This window comes from Zea mays, chromosome 1, assembly GCF_902167145.1.
Source record: "Zea mays cultivar B73 chromosome 1, Zm-B73-REFERENCE-NAM-5.0, whole genome shotgun sequence".
Taxonomy (NCBI): Eukaryota; Viridiplantae; Streptophyta; class Magnoliopsida; order Poales; family Poaceae; genus Zea; species Zea mays.
Window position 1 is genome coordinate 253,678,533 of NC_050096.1, and position 15,872 is coordinate 253,694,404.

A 15,872-nucleotide genomic window follows, 5' to 3' on the forward strand; every position below is an offset into this window, starting at 1 on the left:
CGTAGCTCCTTATTTTGTTGATAAGGGTCTTGAGCCGGTTGTAAGTTTGAGTTGGCTCCTCTCCCCTTATCATGGCGAATCGTCCAAGCTCGCCTTCCACCAACTCCATTTTGGTGAGCAAGGTAGCGTCATTTCCCTCATGAGAGATCTTGAGGGTATCCCAGATTTGCTTGGCGTTATCCAAGCCACTCACTTTGTTATATTCATCCCTGCACAATGAAGCTAGAAGAACAGTAGTAGCTTGTGCATTCTTATGGATTTGCTCATTAATGAATATAGGACTATCTGAACTATTAAAGTGCATTCCACTATCTACAATCTCCCATATACTAGGATGGAGAGAAAATAGGTGACTACGCATTTTGTGGCTCCAAAATCCGTAGTCCTCCCCATCAAAGTGTGGGGGCTTGCCGAGTGGAATGGAAAGCAAATGTGAATTTGAGCTTTGCGGAATACGAGAGTAGTCAAAGGAAAAGTTAGAATTAACCGGTTTCCTTTGCTCATAGTCGTTGTGGTCGTCGTCCTTTTGGGAAGAAGTAGACTCATCACTGTCGTCGTAGTAGACGATCTCCTTGATGCGCCTCGTCTTCTTCTTCTTTCCTTCCTTTCGTCTATGACCCGAGCCGGAGTCGGTAGGCTTGTCATCTTTGAGCTCATTGACGAAGGACTCCTTCTCCTTATCGTTGATCACGATTCCCTTCCCCTTAGGATCCATCTCTTCGGGCGGCTAGTCCCTTTCTTGAAGAGAACGGCTCTGATACCAATTGAGAGCACCTAGAGGGGGGGGTGAATAGGTGATCCTGTAAAAACTTAACTTATAGCCACAAAAACTTGTTAGAGGTTAGCACAATAATTGCCAAGTGGCTAAAGAGAAGATCTTGCACAATACGACAATCACAGAGAATTCAACACAGAGGAGACACGGTGATTTATCCCGTGGTTCGGCCAAGTACAAAACTTGCCTACTCCACGTTGTGGCGTCCCAACGGACGAGGGTTGCAATCAACCCCTCTCAAGCGGTCCAAAGACCCACTTGAATACCACAGTATTTTGCCTTGCTTATCTTTATCCCACTTGCGAGGAATCTCCACAAATTGGAGTCTCTCGCCCTTACAATTAAGATTCACAAAGAAGCACGGAGTAAGGGAGGGAAGCAACACACACAAATCCACAGCGAAACGCGCACACACACGGCCAAGATTCGAGCTCAAAGACTATCTCACAGTTTCTCACAAGAACAGAGCTCGAATCACTCAGAATCACAAACGGATGCGCAAAGACTTAGTGTGGATGATCAGGGATGCTCAAGAGTTGCTTGGTGTCCTCCTCCATGCGCCTAGGGGTCCCTTTTATAGCCCCAAGGCAGCTAGGAGCCGTTGAGAACAAATCTGGAAGGCCATCTTTGCCTTCTGTCGTCGGGCGCACCGGACAGTCCGGTGCACACCGGACAGTGTCCGGTGCCCGATTCCTTTCCTTAAATGGCGAAGCCGACCGTTGCAGATGCGGGAGCCGTTGGCGCACCGGACATGTTCGGTGCACACCGGACAATCCGGTGCCCCCTTCCGACTGTTGGCTCGGCCACGTGTCCTGCGCTGATCACGCGGCCGACTGTTGGCCCTGGCCGACCGTTGGCTCACCGGACAGTCCGGTGCACACCGGACAGTCCGGTGAATTTTAGTCGTACGCCGTCAGCAAATTCCCGAGAGCGGGGTCTTCAGGTCGAGGCAGCCTGGCGCACCGGACACTGTCCGGTGCACCACCGGACAGTCCGGTGCCCCAGACCGAAACAGCCTGTTGGCTGTACACAGTCAACATTCTCCTTTTCTTCTTCTATCTGTTTCTAACACTTAGACAAATATATTAGTACTCAAAACCAATGTACTAAGACTTAGAATCATACCTTTGCTCTAGATTTGCACTTTGTTCATCCATGGGCGTTGATTTACATTTAAGCACTTGTGTTGACACTCAATCACCAAAATACTTAGAAATGGCCCAAGGGCACATTTCCCTTTCAACAGTGACGTCAACAGTGCGCGGACAGCGCACGCAGAGTTAGAGCAGCGCCAGGAGGCGCACCGGACAGTGAACAGTGACTGTCCGGTGCGACACCGGACCGTCCGGTGCCCCAATCTATCAGAGCTCCAACAGTCGAAACCGTCAAAACCCTAACGGTTGGGTGACGTGGCTGGCGCACCGGACAGTGTCTGGTGCGCCCATCGACAACAGCCCTCCCCAACGGCCATTTTGGTGGTTGGGGCTATAAATACCCCCCAACCACCACACTTCAAGGCATCCAAGTTTTTCAGACTACACATTCAATACAAAAGCTAGTGCAATCAATACAAGACACAAATTCAATAGAATCAAAGCCTCTCCAAGTCCCAAGTCCACTCCAAACAAATAGTGACTAGAGAGAGTTTTGCTCGTGTTCTTTGAGCTCGTGTTCTTGGATCGCTTTTCTTCTTCCCCATTTTTGTTCTCCGGACATTTGTAATCAAGACAAGAGACACCAATTGTGTGGTGGTCCTTGCGGGGTCTAAGTGACCCATTTGATTGAGGAGAAAAGCTCACTCGGTCTAGGTGACCGTTTGAGAGAGGGAAAGGGTTGAAAGAGACCCGGTCTTTGTGACCACCTCAACGGGGAGTATGTTTGCAAGAACCGAACCTCGGTAAAACAAATCACCGTGTCACACTCTTCATTTGTTTGTGATTTGTTTTCGCCCTCTCTTTTTGGACTCGATTTTATTTCTAACGCTAACCCCGACTTGTAGTTGTGCTTAAAGTTTATAAATTTCAGATTTGCCTATTCACCCCCCTCTAGGCGACTTTCAATTGGTATCAAAGCCCGGTACTTCATTAGAGCCTAACCGCTCGAAGTGATGTCGGGAGATCACACCAAGAAGGAGATCGTGACCGGCGAGAAGCCCGCTACAAGCCACGGGAAGGCTCCATCGGGAGAGTCTGGCAACAAGATGAAGGGATCCCCTTCACACAACAAGTCGCATCGGAGCGACGAGAAGAAAAAGAAGATGAAGAAAGTGGTCTACTACGAGACCGACTCTTCATCGCCATCCACCTCCGGCTCCGACGCGTCGTCCGTCACTTCAAAGCGCCAAGAGCGCAAGAAGTTTAGTAAGATCCCCTTACGCTACCCTCGTATTTCCAAACGTACTCCATTACTTTCTGTCCCATTAGGCAAACCACCAGTTTTTGACGGTGAAGATTATTCTATGTGGAATGATAAAATGAGGAATCACCTAACCTCACTCCACTCTAGTATTTGGGACATTATTGAGTTTGGAGCGCAGGTACCATCCGTGGGGGATGAAGCTTATGATTCAGACGAATTTGCCCAAATCCGGCACTTCAACTCCCAAGCCACTACTATACTCCTCGTCTCTCTAAGTCGAGAGGAGTATATAAGGTGCAAGGGTTGAAGAGTGCCAAAGAGATTTGGGACGTACTCAAGACCGCGCACGAAGGAGATGAGGTGATTAATTTCACCAAGAGAGAGACGATCGAGGGGGAGCTCGGTCGATTCATGCTCAACCAAGGGGAGGAGTCACAAGCCATGTACAACCGGCTCAAGACCTTGGTGAACAAAGTGTGCAACCTCGGGAGTACTAAATGGGATGACCATAAAATGGTCAAGGTTATTCAAAGATCACTCGTTTTTTCTTAACCCTACACAAGTTCAATTAATTCGTGATGATCCTAGATACAAGCTAATGTCTCCCGAGGAGGTTATAGGAAAGTTTGTGAGCTTTGAATTAATGATCAAAGGCTCCAAACAAATCATCGAGCGAGGCGCCACCTCCACACCTGAGGTGCAACCCGTTGCCTTCAAAGCAACGGAGGAGAAGAAAGAAGAGTCTACATCAAGTAGGCTCCCCATCGACGCCTCCAAGCTCGACAACGAGGAGATGACACTCATCATCAAGAGCTTTCGCCAAATCCTCAAGCAAAGGAAGGGGAGAGATTACAAACCACGTTCCAAGAAGGCTTGCTACAAGTGTGGTAAGCCCAGTCACTTTATAGCAAAATGTCCTATTTCTAGTGATAATGACAGGGGCGACGATAAGAAGGGAAAGAGGAAGGAGAAAAAGAGATACTACAAGAAGAAGGGCGGCAATGCCCACGTGTGTCGGGAATGGGACTCCGATGGGAGCTCCACCGACTCCTCCGACGAGGACGCCGCCAACATCGCCGTCACCAAAGGCCTCCTCTTCCCCAACGTCGGCCACAAGTGCCTCATGGCAAAGGACGGCAAAAAGAAGAAGGTAAAATCTAGAGCTTCCACTAAATATGCAACATCTAGTGATGAGGCTAGCTCTAGTGATGATCAGGATGACTTGCTCACTCTTTTTGCCAATCTAAACATGCAACAAAAGGAAAAAATGAATGAATTGATTAGTGCCATTCATGAGAAGGATGAACTCTTGGATAGCCAAGAGGACTTCCTTATTAAGGAAAATAAGAAGCATGTTAAGGTTAAAAAATGCTTATGCTCAGGAGATAGAAAAATGTGAAAAATTGACTAGTAAGCTGAGCACTTTCCATGACACCATTTAACCTTAGAAATGAAAAATGCCAAATTAATTGCTAAGGTTGAGAAGTCAAATGTTTGTGATGATTCAATTGTTAGTCTTAGAAATAATAATGCTAGTTTAATTGCTAAGATTGACAAGTTGAATGAATCAATTGCTAGCCTTAAGATTGAGAATGATAAATTAATTTCTAAGGCTAGAGATTTAAATGTTTGCAATGTTTCTATTTCCAATATTAGAAATGAGAATGCCATGTTACATGCTAAGATTGATGAATTAAATGCATGCAAACCGTCTACATCTAGTGTTGATCATGTTACTATTTGTACTAGATGTAGAGACATTCATGTTGATGCTATCCATGATCACCTAGCTTTAATTAAACAACAAAATGATCACATAGCTCAACTTAGTGCTAAAATTAATGAGCATGAGATAGAAAATGAAAATTTTAAATTTGCTAGAAGCATGCTCTATAATGGGAGACGCCCTGGCATTAAGGATGGCATTAGCTTCCAACAGGGAGACAATGTCAAGCTTAAAGCCCCTAAAAGATTGTCTAATTTTGTTAAGGGCAAGGCTCCCATGCATCAGGATAACAAGGGCCATATTTTATATCTTGCTGGTTATTCTGAGAATAAGATTAGGAGAATTCATGCTAGGAAACCTCATAATGTTTCACATCATGTTTTTATTTATAAAAATGAGGCTTCTAGCTCTAGGCAATCAACCCATGTTAAATTGCCTAAAAGGAAATCTCCTATTGCATCAAAGGAGCCTAATGTTTCATTTAAGACTTTTGATGCTTCATATGTTTTAACTAACAAATCAGGCAAAGTAGTTGCCAAATATGTCGGGGGCAAACACAAGGGATCAAAGACTTGTGTTTGGGTACCCAAGGTGCTTATTTCTAATGTGAAAGGACCCAAGACCGTTTGGGTACCTAAGAACAAGGCCTAAACTTGTTTTGTAGGTTTATGCATCTGGGGGCTCAAGTTGGATCATTGATAGCGGGTACACAAACCACATGACTGGGAAGAAAAGGATGTTCTCCTCCTACGAGAAAAATGATGATCCCCAAAGAGCTATCACATTCGGGGATGGAAATCAAGGTTTGGTCAAAGGACTTGGTAACATTGCTATATCACATGACCATTCCATTTCCAATGTTTTTCTTGTAGACTCTCTAGATTACAATTTGCTTTCTGTTTCTCAATTATGCAAAATGGGCTACAACTGTCTTTTTCAGATTTAGGTGTTACTGTCTTTAGAAGAAGTTATGATTCAGTAGCATTCAAGGGAGTATTAGAGGGTCAGTTATTCTTAGTTGATTTTAATAGAGCTGAACTCGATACTTGCTTAATTGCTAAGACTAATATGGATTGGCTCTGGCATCGCCGACTAGCCCATGTTGGAATGAAGAATCTTCACAAGCTTCTAAAGGGAGAGCACATTTTGGGACTAGCAAATGTTCATTTTGAGAAAGACAGGGTTTGTAGCGCATGTCAAGCAGGAAAGAAAGTTGGTACACATCATCCACATAAGAACATCATGACGACCGACAGGCCGCTTGAGCTACTCCACATGGATTTATTTGGCCTGATAGCTTACATGAGCATCGGCAGGAGTAAGTATTGTCTTGTAATTATGGATGATTATTCTCGCTTCACTTGGGTGTTCTTTTTGCAGGATAAATCTCAAACCCAAGAGACCTTTAAGGGATTCTTGAGACAGGCTCAAAATGTGTTTGGCTTAAGGATCAAAAAGATTAGAAGCGACAATGGGACGGAGTTCAAGAACTCACAAATTGAAGGCTTCCTTGAGGAGGAGGGCATCAAGCATGAGTTCTCTTCTCCCTACACACCACAACAAAATGGTGTAGTGGAGAGAAAGAATAGAACTCTACTTGACATGGCGAGGACCATGCTTGATGAGTACAAGACATCAGACCGGTTTTGGGCCGAGGCGATTAACACCGTCTGCTACTCCATCAACCGGCTCTACCTTCACCGAATCCTCAAGAAGACATCATATGAACTCCTTACCGGTAAAAAGCCCAATCTTTCATATTTTAGAGTCTTTGGTAGCAAATGTTTTATTCTTGTTAAAAGAGGTAGAAAATCTAAATTTGCACCTAAGGTTGTAGAAGGCTTTTTACTAGGATATGATTCAAACACAAGGGCATATAAAGTCTTTAACAAGTCCACTGGACTAGTTGAAGTTTCTTGTGACATTGTGTTTGATGAGACTAATGAATCCCAAGTGAAGCAAGTTGATCTTGATGAGCTAGATGATGAAGAGGCTTCATGCGTCGCGCTAAGGAACATGTCCATTGGGGATGTGTGTCCTAAGGAATCCGAAGAGCCTCCACAAGCACAAGATCAACCTTCATTTTCCAATCAATCATCTCCACCAACCCAAGATGAGGATTAGGCTCAAGACGATGAGGTTGAAGATCAAGAGGATGAGCCACCTCAAGAAGAGGACAATGATCAAGGGGGAGATGACAATGATCAAGACAAAGAAGATGAACAGGATCAAAGACCGCCACACCCAAGAGTCCACCAAGCGATACAAAGAGATCACCCCATGAACTCCATCCTCAGCGATATTCATAAGGGGGTAACCAATCGATCTCGTGTCGCACATTTTTTTGAACATTACTCTTTTGTGTCTTCTATTGAGCCATACAGGGTGGAAGACGCATTAAGAGATTCAGATTGGGTGTTGGCAATGCAAGAGAAACTCAACAACTTCACGAGGAATGAGGTATGGCATTTAGTTCCACGTCCTAATCAAAATGTTGTAGGAACCAAGTGGGTATTCCACAACAAGCAAGACAAGCATGGTGTGGTGACAAGGAACAAAGCCCGACTTGTGGCCAAGGGATATTCACAAGTCGAAGGTTTGGATTTCGGTGAAACCTATGCACCCGTAGCTAGGCTTGAGTCAATTCGCATATTACTTGCCTATGCTACTTACCATAGCTTTAAGCTCTATCAAATGGACATAAAAAGTGCCTTCCTCAATGGACCAATCAAGGAAGAGGTCTATGTTGAGCAACCTCCCGGCTTTGAAGATAGTGAGTACCCTAACCATGTTTACAAACTCTCAAAGGCGCTTTATGGGCTCAAGCAAGCCCCAAGAGCATGGTATGAATGCTTAAGAGATTTTCTTATCACTAGTGGATTCAAAGTCGGAAAAGTCGATCCTACTCTCTTTACTAAAACTATTGCAAATGATTTGTTTGTATGCCAAATTTATGTTGATGATATCATATTTGGGTCTACTAACAAATCTACTTGTGAAGAGTTTAGTAGGATAATGATTCAAAAATTCGAGATGTCTATGATGGGGGAGTTGAAGTATTTCCTAGGATTTCAAGTGAAGCAACTCCAAGAGGGCACCTTCATCAGCCAAACCAAGTATATTCAAGACATACTCACCAAGTTTGGAATGAAGGATGCCAAGCCCATCAAGACACCCATAGGAACCAATGGGCATCTCGACCTCGACACGGGAGGTAAATCCGTAGATCAAAAGGTATACCGGTCGATGATAGGATCTTTACTCTACTTATATGCATCTCGACCAGATATTATGCTTTCCGTATGCATGTGTGCAAGATTCCAAGCCGATCCTAAGGAAGTTCACCTTAGGGCCGTGAAAAGAATCTTGAGATATTTAGTTCATACACCTAAGTTTGGTCTTTAGTACCCCCAAGGGATACACTTTTGATTTAATAGGTTATTCAGATGCTGATTGGGCAGGGTGTAAAATTGATAGAAAGAGCACATCAGGGACTAGTCAGTTTTTGGGAAGATCACTGGTGTCTTGGGCTTCAAAGAAACAAAATTCAGTAGCTCTTTCTACCGCCGAAGCCGAGTATATTGCCGCAGGCCACTGTTGCACGCAATTGCTTTGGATGAGGCAAACACTTAGGGACTATGGCTACAAATTTAGCAAAGTTCCTCTCCTATGTGATAATGAGAGTGCAATCTGCATGGCGGATAATCCCGTTGAACACAACACACTAAGCACATAGCCATTCGGTATCACTTTTTGAGGGATCACCAACAAAGGGGGATATCGAGATAGCTTATGTTAGCACCAAAGAACAATTAGCCGATATCTTTACCAAACCACTAGATGAGAAAACCTTTACCAAACTTAGGAATGAGCTAAACATCCTTGATTCTCGGAATTTTGATTGATACTTTGCACACATAGCTCATTTATATACCTTTGATCATATCTCTTTTATGTCTATGACTAATGTGTTTTCAAGTGTATTCTTATGTTTAGTCATAGAATTGAAAGGGAAATGGAGTATTCGGCAAAGACGACACTTCCACTCAACTCCATCGGTATTAATTCCTCATTGCCGGTATTCCGCTATCTCTCCACATTGGTATAATCATTCACTCATATATTGTTTGCCAAAGGGGGAAATAATGTCTGAGGGCTTATATTTCACTCACAAGTATCCGTTTTGGCGATTCATGCCAAAGGGGGAGAAAGTATTAGCCCAAAGCAAACGGACCGCACCACCACCAATTTCAAAAAGTTTTAAAAGAAGTTTTTCAATTGATAATGAATTTTGATATATTTCAAATTGGAATAACCACTTTCAAAAATTGGTATCTAAACCCCTCTTGAACACTAAGAGGAGAATTTCATTGAGGGGGAGTTTTGTTTAAGTCAAAGGAAAAGCATTTGAAACAAGGGGAGAAAATTTCAAATCTTGAAAATGCTTCTTTCAAATTTATTCATATACCTTTGACTATTAGCAAAAGGTTTTTGAAAAGAATTTGCAAAAACAAAACTAGTGGTGCAAGCGTGGTCCAAAATGTTAAATAAGAAGAAAGCATCCATACATATCTAGTAGAAATAATATATTGGTTTAATTCCAAGCAACCTTTGCACTTACCTCATGCAAACTAGTTCAATTCTGCACTTATGTATTTGCTTTGGTTTGTGTTGGCATCAATCACCAAATAGGGGAAGATTAAAAGGGAAATAGGGTCAAACCTTTTCCTAAATGATTTTGGTGGTTGAATTGCCCAATACAAATATTTGGACTAACTAGTTTGCTCTAGATTACATGTTCTACAGGTGCCAAGGGTTCAACACAAACCAATAAAAAGTTAAAGTTAGGGTTCAAAAAGAAAGGAGCAAAACCAACCGAAGGCTGCCCTGGTCTGGCGCACCGGACTGTCCGATGTGCCACCGGACAGTGTCTGGTGCACCAAGAAGATCAACTCTGAACTCCTCAGCTTCGGGTTTTTGGAGAGCCACTCCGCTATAATTCACCGGACTGTCCGGTGTAGCACCGGACTGTCCGATGTGCCATGCGGAGCAACGGCTAATGCGCCAACGGTCGACTACAAAAGTGAACAGTGGCGTGAACAGTGCGTGGACAGCGCACGTAGAGTTAGCGCAGCGCCAGGAGGCACACCGGACAGTGAACAGTGACTGTCCGGTGCGGCACTGGACAGTCCGGTGCCCCAATCTATCAGAGCTCCAACAGTCGAAACCGTCAGAACCCTAACGGTTGGGTGACGTGGCTGGCGCACCGGACAGTGTCCGGTGCGCCCATCGACAGCAGCCCTCCCCAACGGCCATTTTGGTGGTTGGGGCTATAAATACCCCCCAACCACCACACTTCAAGGCATCCAAGTTTTTCAGACTACACATTCAATACAAGAGCTAGTGAAATCAATACAAGACACAAATTCAATAGAATCAAAGCCTCTCCAAGTCCCAAGTCCACTCCAAACAAATAGTGACTAGAGAGAGTTTTGCCCGTGTTCTTTGAGCTTGTGTTCTTGAATCGCTTTTCTTCTTCCCCATTTTTGTTCTCCGGACATTTGTAATCAAGGCAAGAGACACCAGTTGTGTGGTGGTCCTTGCGGGGTCTAAGTGACCCATTTGATTGAGGAGAAAAGCTCACTCGGTCTAGGTGACCGTTTGAGAGAGGGAAAGGGTTGAAAGAGACCCGGTCTTTGTGCCCACCTCAACGGGGAGTAGGTTTGCAAGAACCGAACCTCAGTAAAACAAATCACCGTGTCACACTCTTCATTTATTTGTGGTTTATTTTTGCCCTCTCTTTTCAGACTCGATTTTATTTGTAACGCTAACCCCGGCTTGTAGTTGTGCTTAAAGTTTATAAATTTCATATTTGCCTATTCACCCCCCCCCTCTAGGCGACTTTTAACGGCGATGTTGGTGGCGTCCTCGTCGGAGGAGGAGTCGGTGGTGCTCTCGTCGGAGTCCCACTCCCGACACACGTGGGCATCGCCGCCCTTCTTCTTGTAGTATCTCTTCTTCTCCTTCTTATTCCCTCTCTTGTCGTCGCCCCTGTCACTGTCACTAGATATAGGACATTTTGCAATAAAATGACCGGGCTTACCACATTTGTAGCACACTTTCTTGGAGAAGGGTTTGTAATCCTTCCCCCTCCTTTGCTTGAGGATTTGGCGGAAGCTCTTGATGATGAGCGTCATTTCCTCGTTGTCGAGCTTGGAGGCGTCGATGGGAAGCCTACTTGATGTAGACTCTTCTTTCTTTTCTTCCATCGCTTTGAATGCGACGGGTTGCACCTCGGGTGTGGAGGTGCTTCCTTGCTCGATGATTTGTTTGGAGCCTTTCCTATAACCTCCTCGGGAGACATTAGCTTATATCTAGGATCACCATGAATTAATTGAACTTGTGTAGGATTACGAAAAACAAGTGATCTTAGAATAACTTTGACCATTTCATGGTCATCCCATTTTGTGCTCCCGAGGTTGCGCACTTGATTGACCAAGGTCTTGAGCCGGTTGTACATTGCTTGTGGCTCCTCTCCTTGGTTGAGGATGAATCGACTGAGCTCCCACTCGATCGTCTCCCGCTTGGTGATTTTGGTCACCTCATCCCCTTCATGCGCGGTCTTGAGTACGTCCCAAATCTCCTTGGCACTCTTCAACCCTTGCACCTTGTTATACTCCTCTCGACATAGAGACGCGAGGAGTATAATGGTGGCTTGGGAATCAAAGTGCCGGATTTGGGTGACCTCGTCTGAATCATAACCTTCATCCCCTACGGATGGTACCTGCGCTCCAAACTCAACGATATCCCAAATGCTAGCGTGGAGTGAGGTTAGATGGTGTCTCATTTTATCACTCCACATACAATAATCTTCACCGTCAAAAACCGGTGGTTTGCCTAGTGGGACGGAAAGTAAAGGAGTGCGTATAGAAATGCGAGGATAGCGTAAGGGGATCTTACTAAACTTCTTGCGCTCATGACGCTTAGAAGTGACGGACGGCGCGTCGGAGCCGAAAGTGGATAGCGACGAAGAGTCGGTCTCGTAGTAGACCACCTTCTTCATCTTCTTTTTTCTTGTCGCCACTCCGATGCGACTTGTGAGGAGGTAATCCCTCCTTTAGATTGTTGCTGGACTCCTTTGATGGAGCCTTCCCGTGGCTTGTGGCGGGCTTCTCGTCGGTCACGATCTCCCTCTTGGCGTGATCTCACGACATCACTTCGAGTGGTTAGACTCTAATGAAGTATCGGGCTTTGATACCAATTGAAAGTTGCCTAGAGGGGGGTGAATAGGAGGAATCTGAAATTTACAACTTAATACACAAGCTACAAGTCGGGGTTAGCGTTAGAAATAAAAACGAGTCCAAAAGAGAGGGCAAAAATAAATCAACCAAGAAATAAAGCGGATGACACGGTGATTTGTTTTACCGAGGTTCGGTTATTGAAAACCTACTCCTCGTTGAGGTGGTCACAAATACCGGGTCTCTTTCAACCCTTTCCCTCTCTCAAACGGTGACCTAGACCGAGTGAGCTTTCTCCTTAATCAAACGGGTCACTTAGACCCCACAAGGACCACCACACAATTGGTGTCTCTTGCCTTGATTACAAGTTGCTTGAAGAACAAGAATGAGGAAGAAGAAAGCACGATTGCAAAAGCCAAGCAACAAGAGCAACAAATAATACACGAATCACTCTCTCTCTCTCTCAAGTCACTAATCACTAATGATCACTTGTCTTACTTGTGGAACTTGGAGAGATTGGAAGCTTTGATTGTGTCTTTGAATGGTTTGCTAGCTCTTGTATTGAATGTAGAGGATTGGAATGCTTGGTTTGAGTGAATGGAGGTGGTTGGGGTTGTATTTATAGCCCCAACCACTTCCTAGCCGTTGCTCCATTTCTGCCAACCGCGGACGGTCCGCGCCCCTGGTCTGGACGGTCCGCCCCTGCACATCAACGGCTGAAATCCCAACGGTCAGCAGTAACGACTATAATGCATTAAATGCGTCATCAGATGTCAGGTACCGCAGTCGCGGACGGTCCGGTCGTGCACCCTGGACGATCCGCGAGGACACTATAATTCATTTTATCGAACCCGTCACCTTCGGGTTTTTCGGTTCTTCACCGACCAGACGGTCCGCGCCTGAGGCCGGACGGTCCGCGCTTGGTCTCGGACGGTGCTTGCTTTTCAATCGGATGGTCCGTAGTGTATACTTGTGTTTTTGCATTGGTTCTGTCCGAGGCTCACCCTAGTGTCGCGGACGGTCCGCCGCAAGGGCCCGGACGGTCCGCGCTTAGGTGATTTTCAAAAAATCTTCTCCTGTCCGGAATAATCTATGGTATTCCGAACAGTCGACTTTAGAATAGTTGTAGATGAACTTATGCACCTGTGGAATGATCAACTAGACAAACTGGTTAGTCCACAAGGTTTGTGATGGTCGTCAAACACCAAAATCGATTATAGGAAAGTTGTGACTATTTCCCTTTTAGTCCCTTAGACCATAGAGCATTCATGACCTACGAACTCCTCGGACTGCGACACATTTATGGCCCACGCACCCCCTGACCTGCGACACACTCATGACCTATCAGCACTAGGCCTGAGTACACAGACCACTAGTAGGGCACAACATGATGAGCCGCGCCAAGACCCAGGTTATAGAGATCGAGGGTCGACATAGCCCAAGTGATGGCGCTTGGGCCCCACACTACTCGTGTCGTCTGCCATAAAGAATACGAGACAAGTAAGCAACCCCAGGGCCCACAAGCACGCGTGGCTTCACCCCATGGTAGAACACTCGGTTTTATCGTCGGTCGGTGGCTCCTTCTTAAGGAAGCCACCACTGGCTGACCCCCTCCTTGGCCTATAAAAGGAGGAGTTCGACCCGAGAAAGAGGCCTCCGGACCCCTAAATCCCTAGACGCACAAGCAATGGATGGACCTAGACGAGAAGACACCTAGACGGACCGACCAACATGGGGAGGAGGCACCGACGAGGAACCAGAGGCTGAAACCCTATCGCCAAGCCAAGACTTAGCTAGGAATCCACTCTGTAACCCTTAGCACCACCTCCACCACAATAAGAGACTTGGGAGCCTCTCTTCCCTCTCGCCCACTTGTAACCTCTACTACGAGCTTTGATCATCAATGGTATTGGTTGCGCAAACCATCGATGACTGGAAGTAGGGACGTTCTGCCTGAACCGGTATAAAATTTGTGCCCACCACACACACCGTTCGGAGCCCAGAATGCACACAATAAATTTATTTGTCGAAGCGAGGTTTGAAACACCGACACATCTCCACCCAGACCTAGGTTTTCTTAAGCCCACATCAAATACAACTCAAAGTAGAGTAGGGTATTACGCTACTGCGGCCCAAAGCACTCTAAGTCCTTGTGTGTTCTTGTGTTCATCCATCTCATCAGGCAAACCCTAGGCAGCCCTCTGTTCTTAGGATTAGACGAGTGCATTCCGCCACCTAGCTGAAGTTTACTCTCCGACAACCTTTTCAATGAGTAAAGATATACATAGTCATTTCCTTTATCACAACAACATCAAAAATCTAGTTGGAATCACTATCCCTCAAGCGCCTCAATAACACATTTGTACTGCTCACGTTGTGCATAACTCTCTCAAACACATTGCCAATGTGATCGTCTTCTAGATTTACAATTAATTGGCTCAATCTACCAACCGTAAAGGAGATATCAGGTCAAATATCATCAGCTAAATACATGAGTGAACCAATTATATGAGAATACCTCAGTTGGTCTCTTTCTAACCCCTTATTCTTTCGAAGAATTAAACTATGATCTATGGTGTTAGAAAAGGATTGTAGTCTTTATAGCGAAAGCGGCTCAAGACCTTCTCGATATAATAAGATTGCATAAGAGTAATCCCATTCTCATTTTTATAATATTAATGTTTAGGATAACACCAACGTCACCCAAGTATTTCATAACAAAGTTTTGGCACAGAAATAACTTCACCTTATTTATAACACGGGTTGTTCACAATAATCTAGTGTAATTATTAATCACCAAAACCTAACTAGGTACCTAGATGTTTTCACCATCAATAACCACCCACTGAGTGAGGGCCTAGCCTTCTAGGGTACATGCATGGTCTTGGCTCTGCTGGTGCTGGTGGTCGCGGCGATGAGGGAGCTGATGGTCCAAACCACGCGTAGCTTGAGCATGTCGTTGGTGTAGAAGGACTCTAGGATGCTACCACTGTTGTTGCCCGAGCCATCAACGGAGGAGCGAGGAGGCATGTGGTTGCACGCCTACAGCGGCGGTAGCGGGCTACCTTGGTGCCGATGAGGATGACACAACTCTACAACGTGTTGCCGAACATGGCCTTCCACTTGAGGACGACGTCATCATCGGTGTCAGCATCGGAGACTAGGAGCTCCATCCTAAGGTTGCGGATGATGCTGAAGTTCTTGAACACATGTGTTGACAAGTGCTACTATTGCTATTGTGTGTGCTTGTGCGTTGCTGCAGACTTGGCATGGTAGTGTGCGAAGGGCTTAAGCACGACGAGCAGTCGAGCACCATGGCCTTGAGGAGTTGTGAGAGCATGGCGCGCGGGTGTCGCGCCACTACCAGGCTGAGTGCATCGATGGCTGTGGCGTTGGCGGGGATGACATGGTTGATGCGTAGGTAGCGTCGGTGACAGTCGATCGATGGTGCCCAGGCTTTGGTTTTGGCCTGACTCCACCACTATCAATAACCACCCCAAGCTCCTTGCAAAACAGATAATGGGGCCCCTTAGATTTAGGAAAAATTTAATACAGAACCTTGTAAAAAAATTCAAAGAAAGGTTTTGTGTGAGAAACCTCTTCGCCGCCATCTATAATTCAACCATTTCTCTAGAGTCCCAAATCTGTCTAAAATCTAAAGCATCGCATGCATAGGAAAGGGCTAGTTTGAGTTTTCCTGTAAGATTGGCTGCACATTTACTTTATATGGAAAGTAAGATATCTATGACTCAATCATTCCTGGGTGAGAATTAAT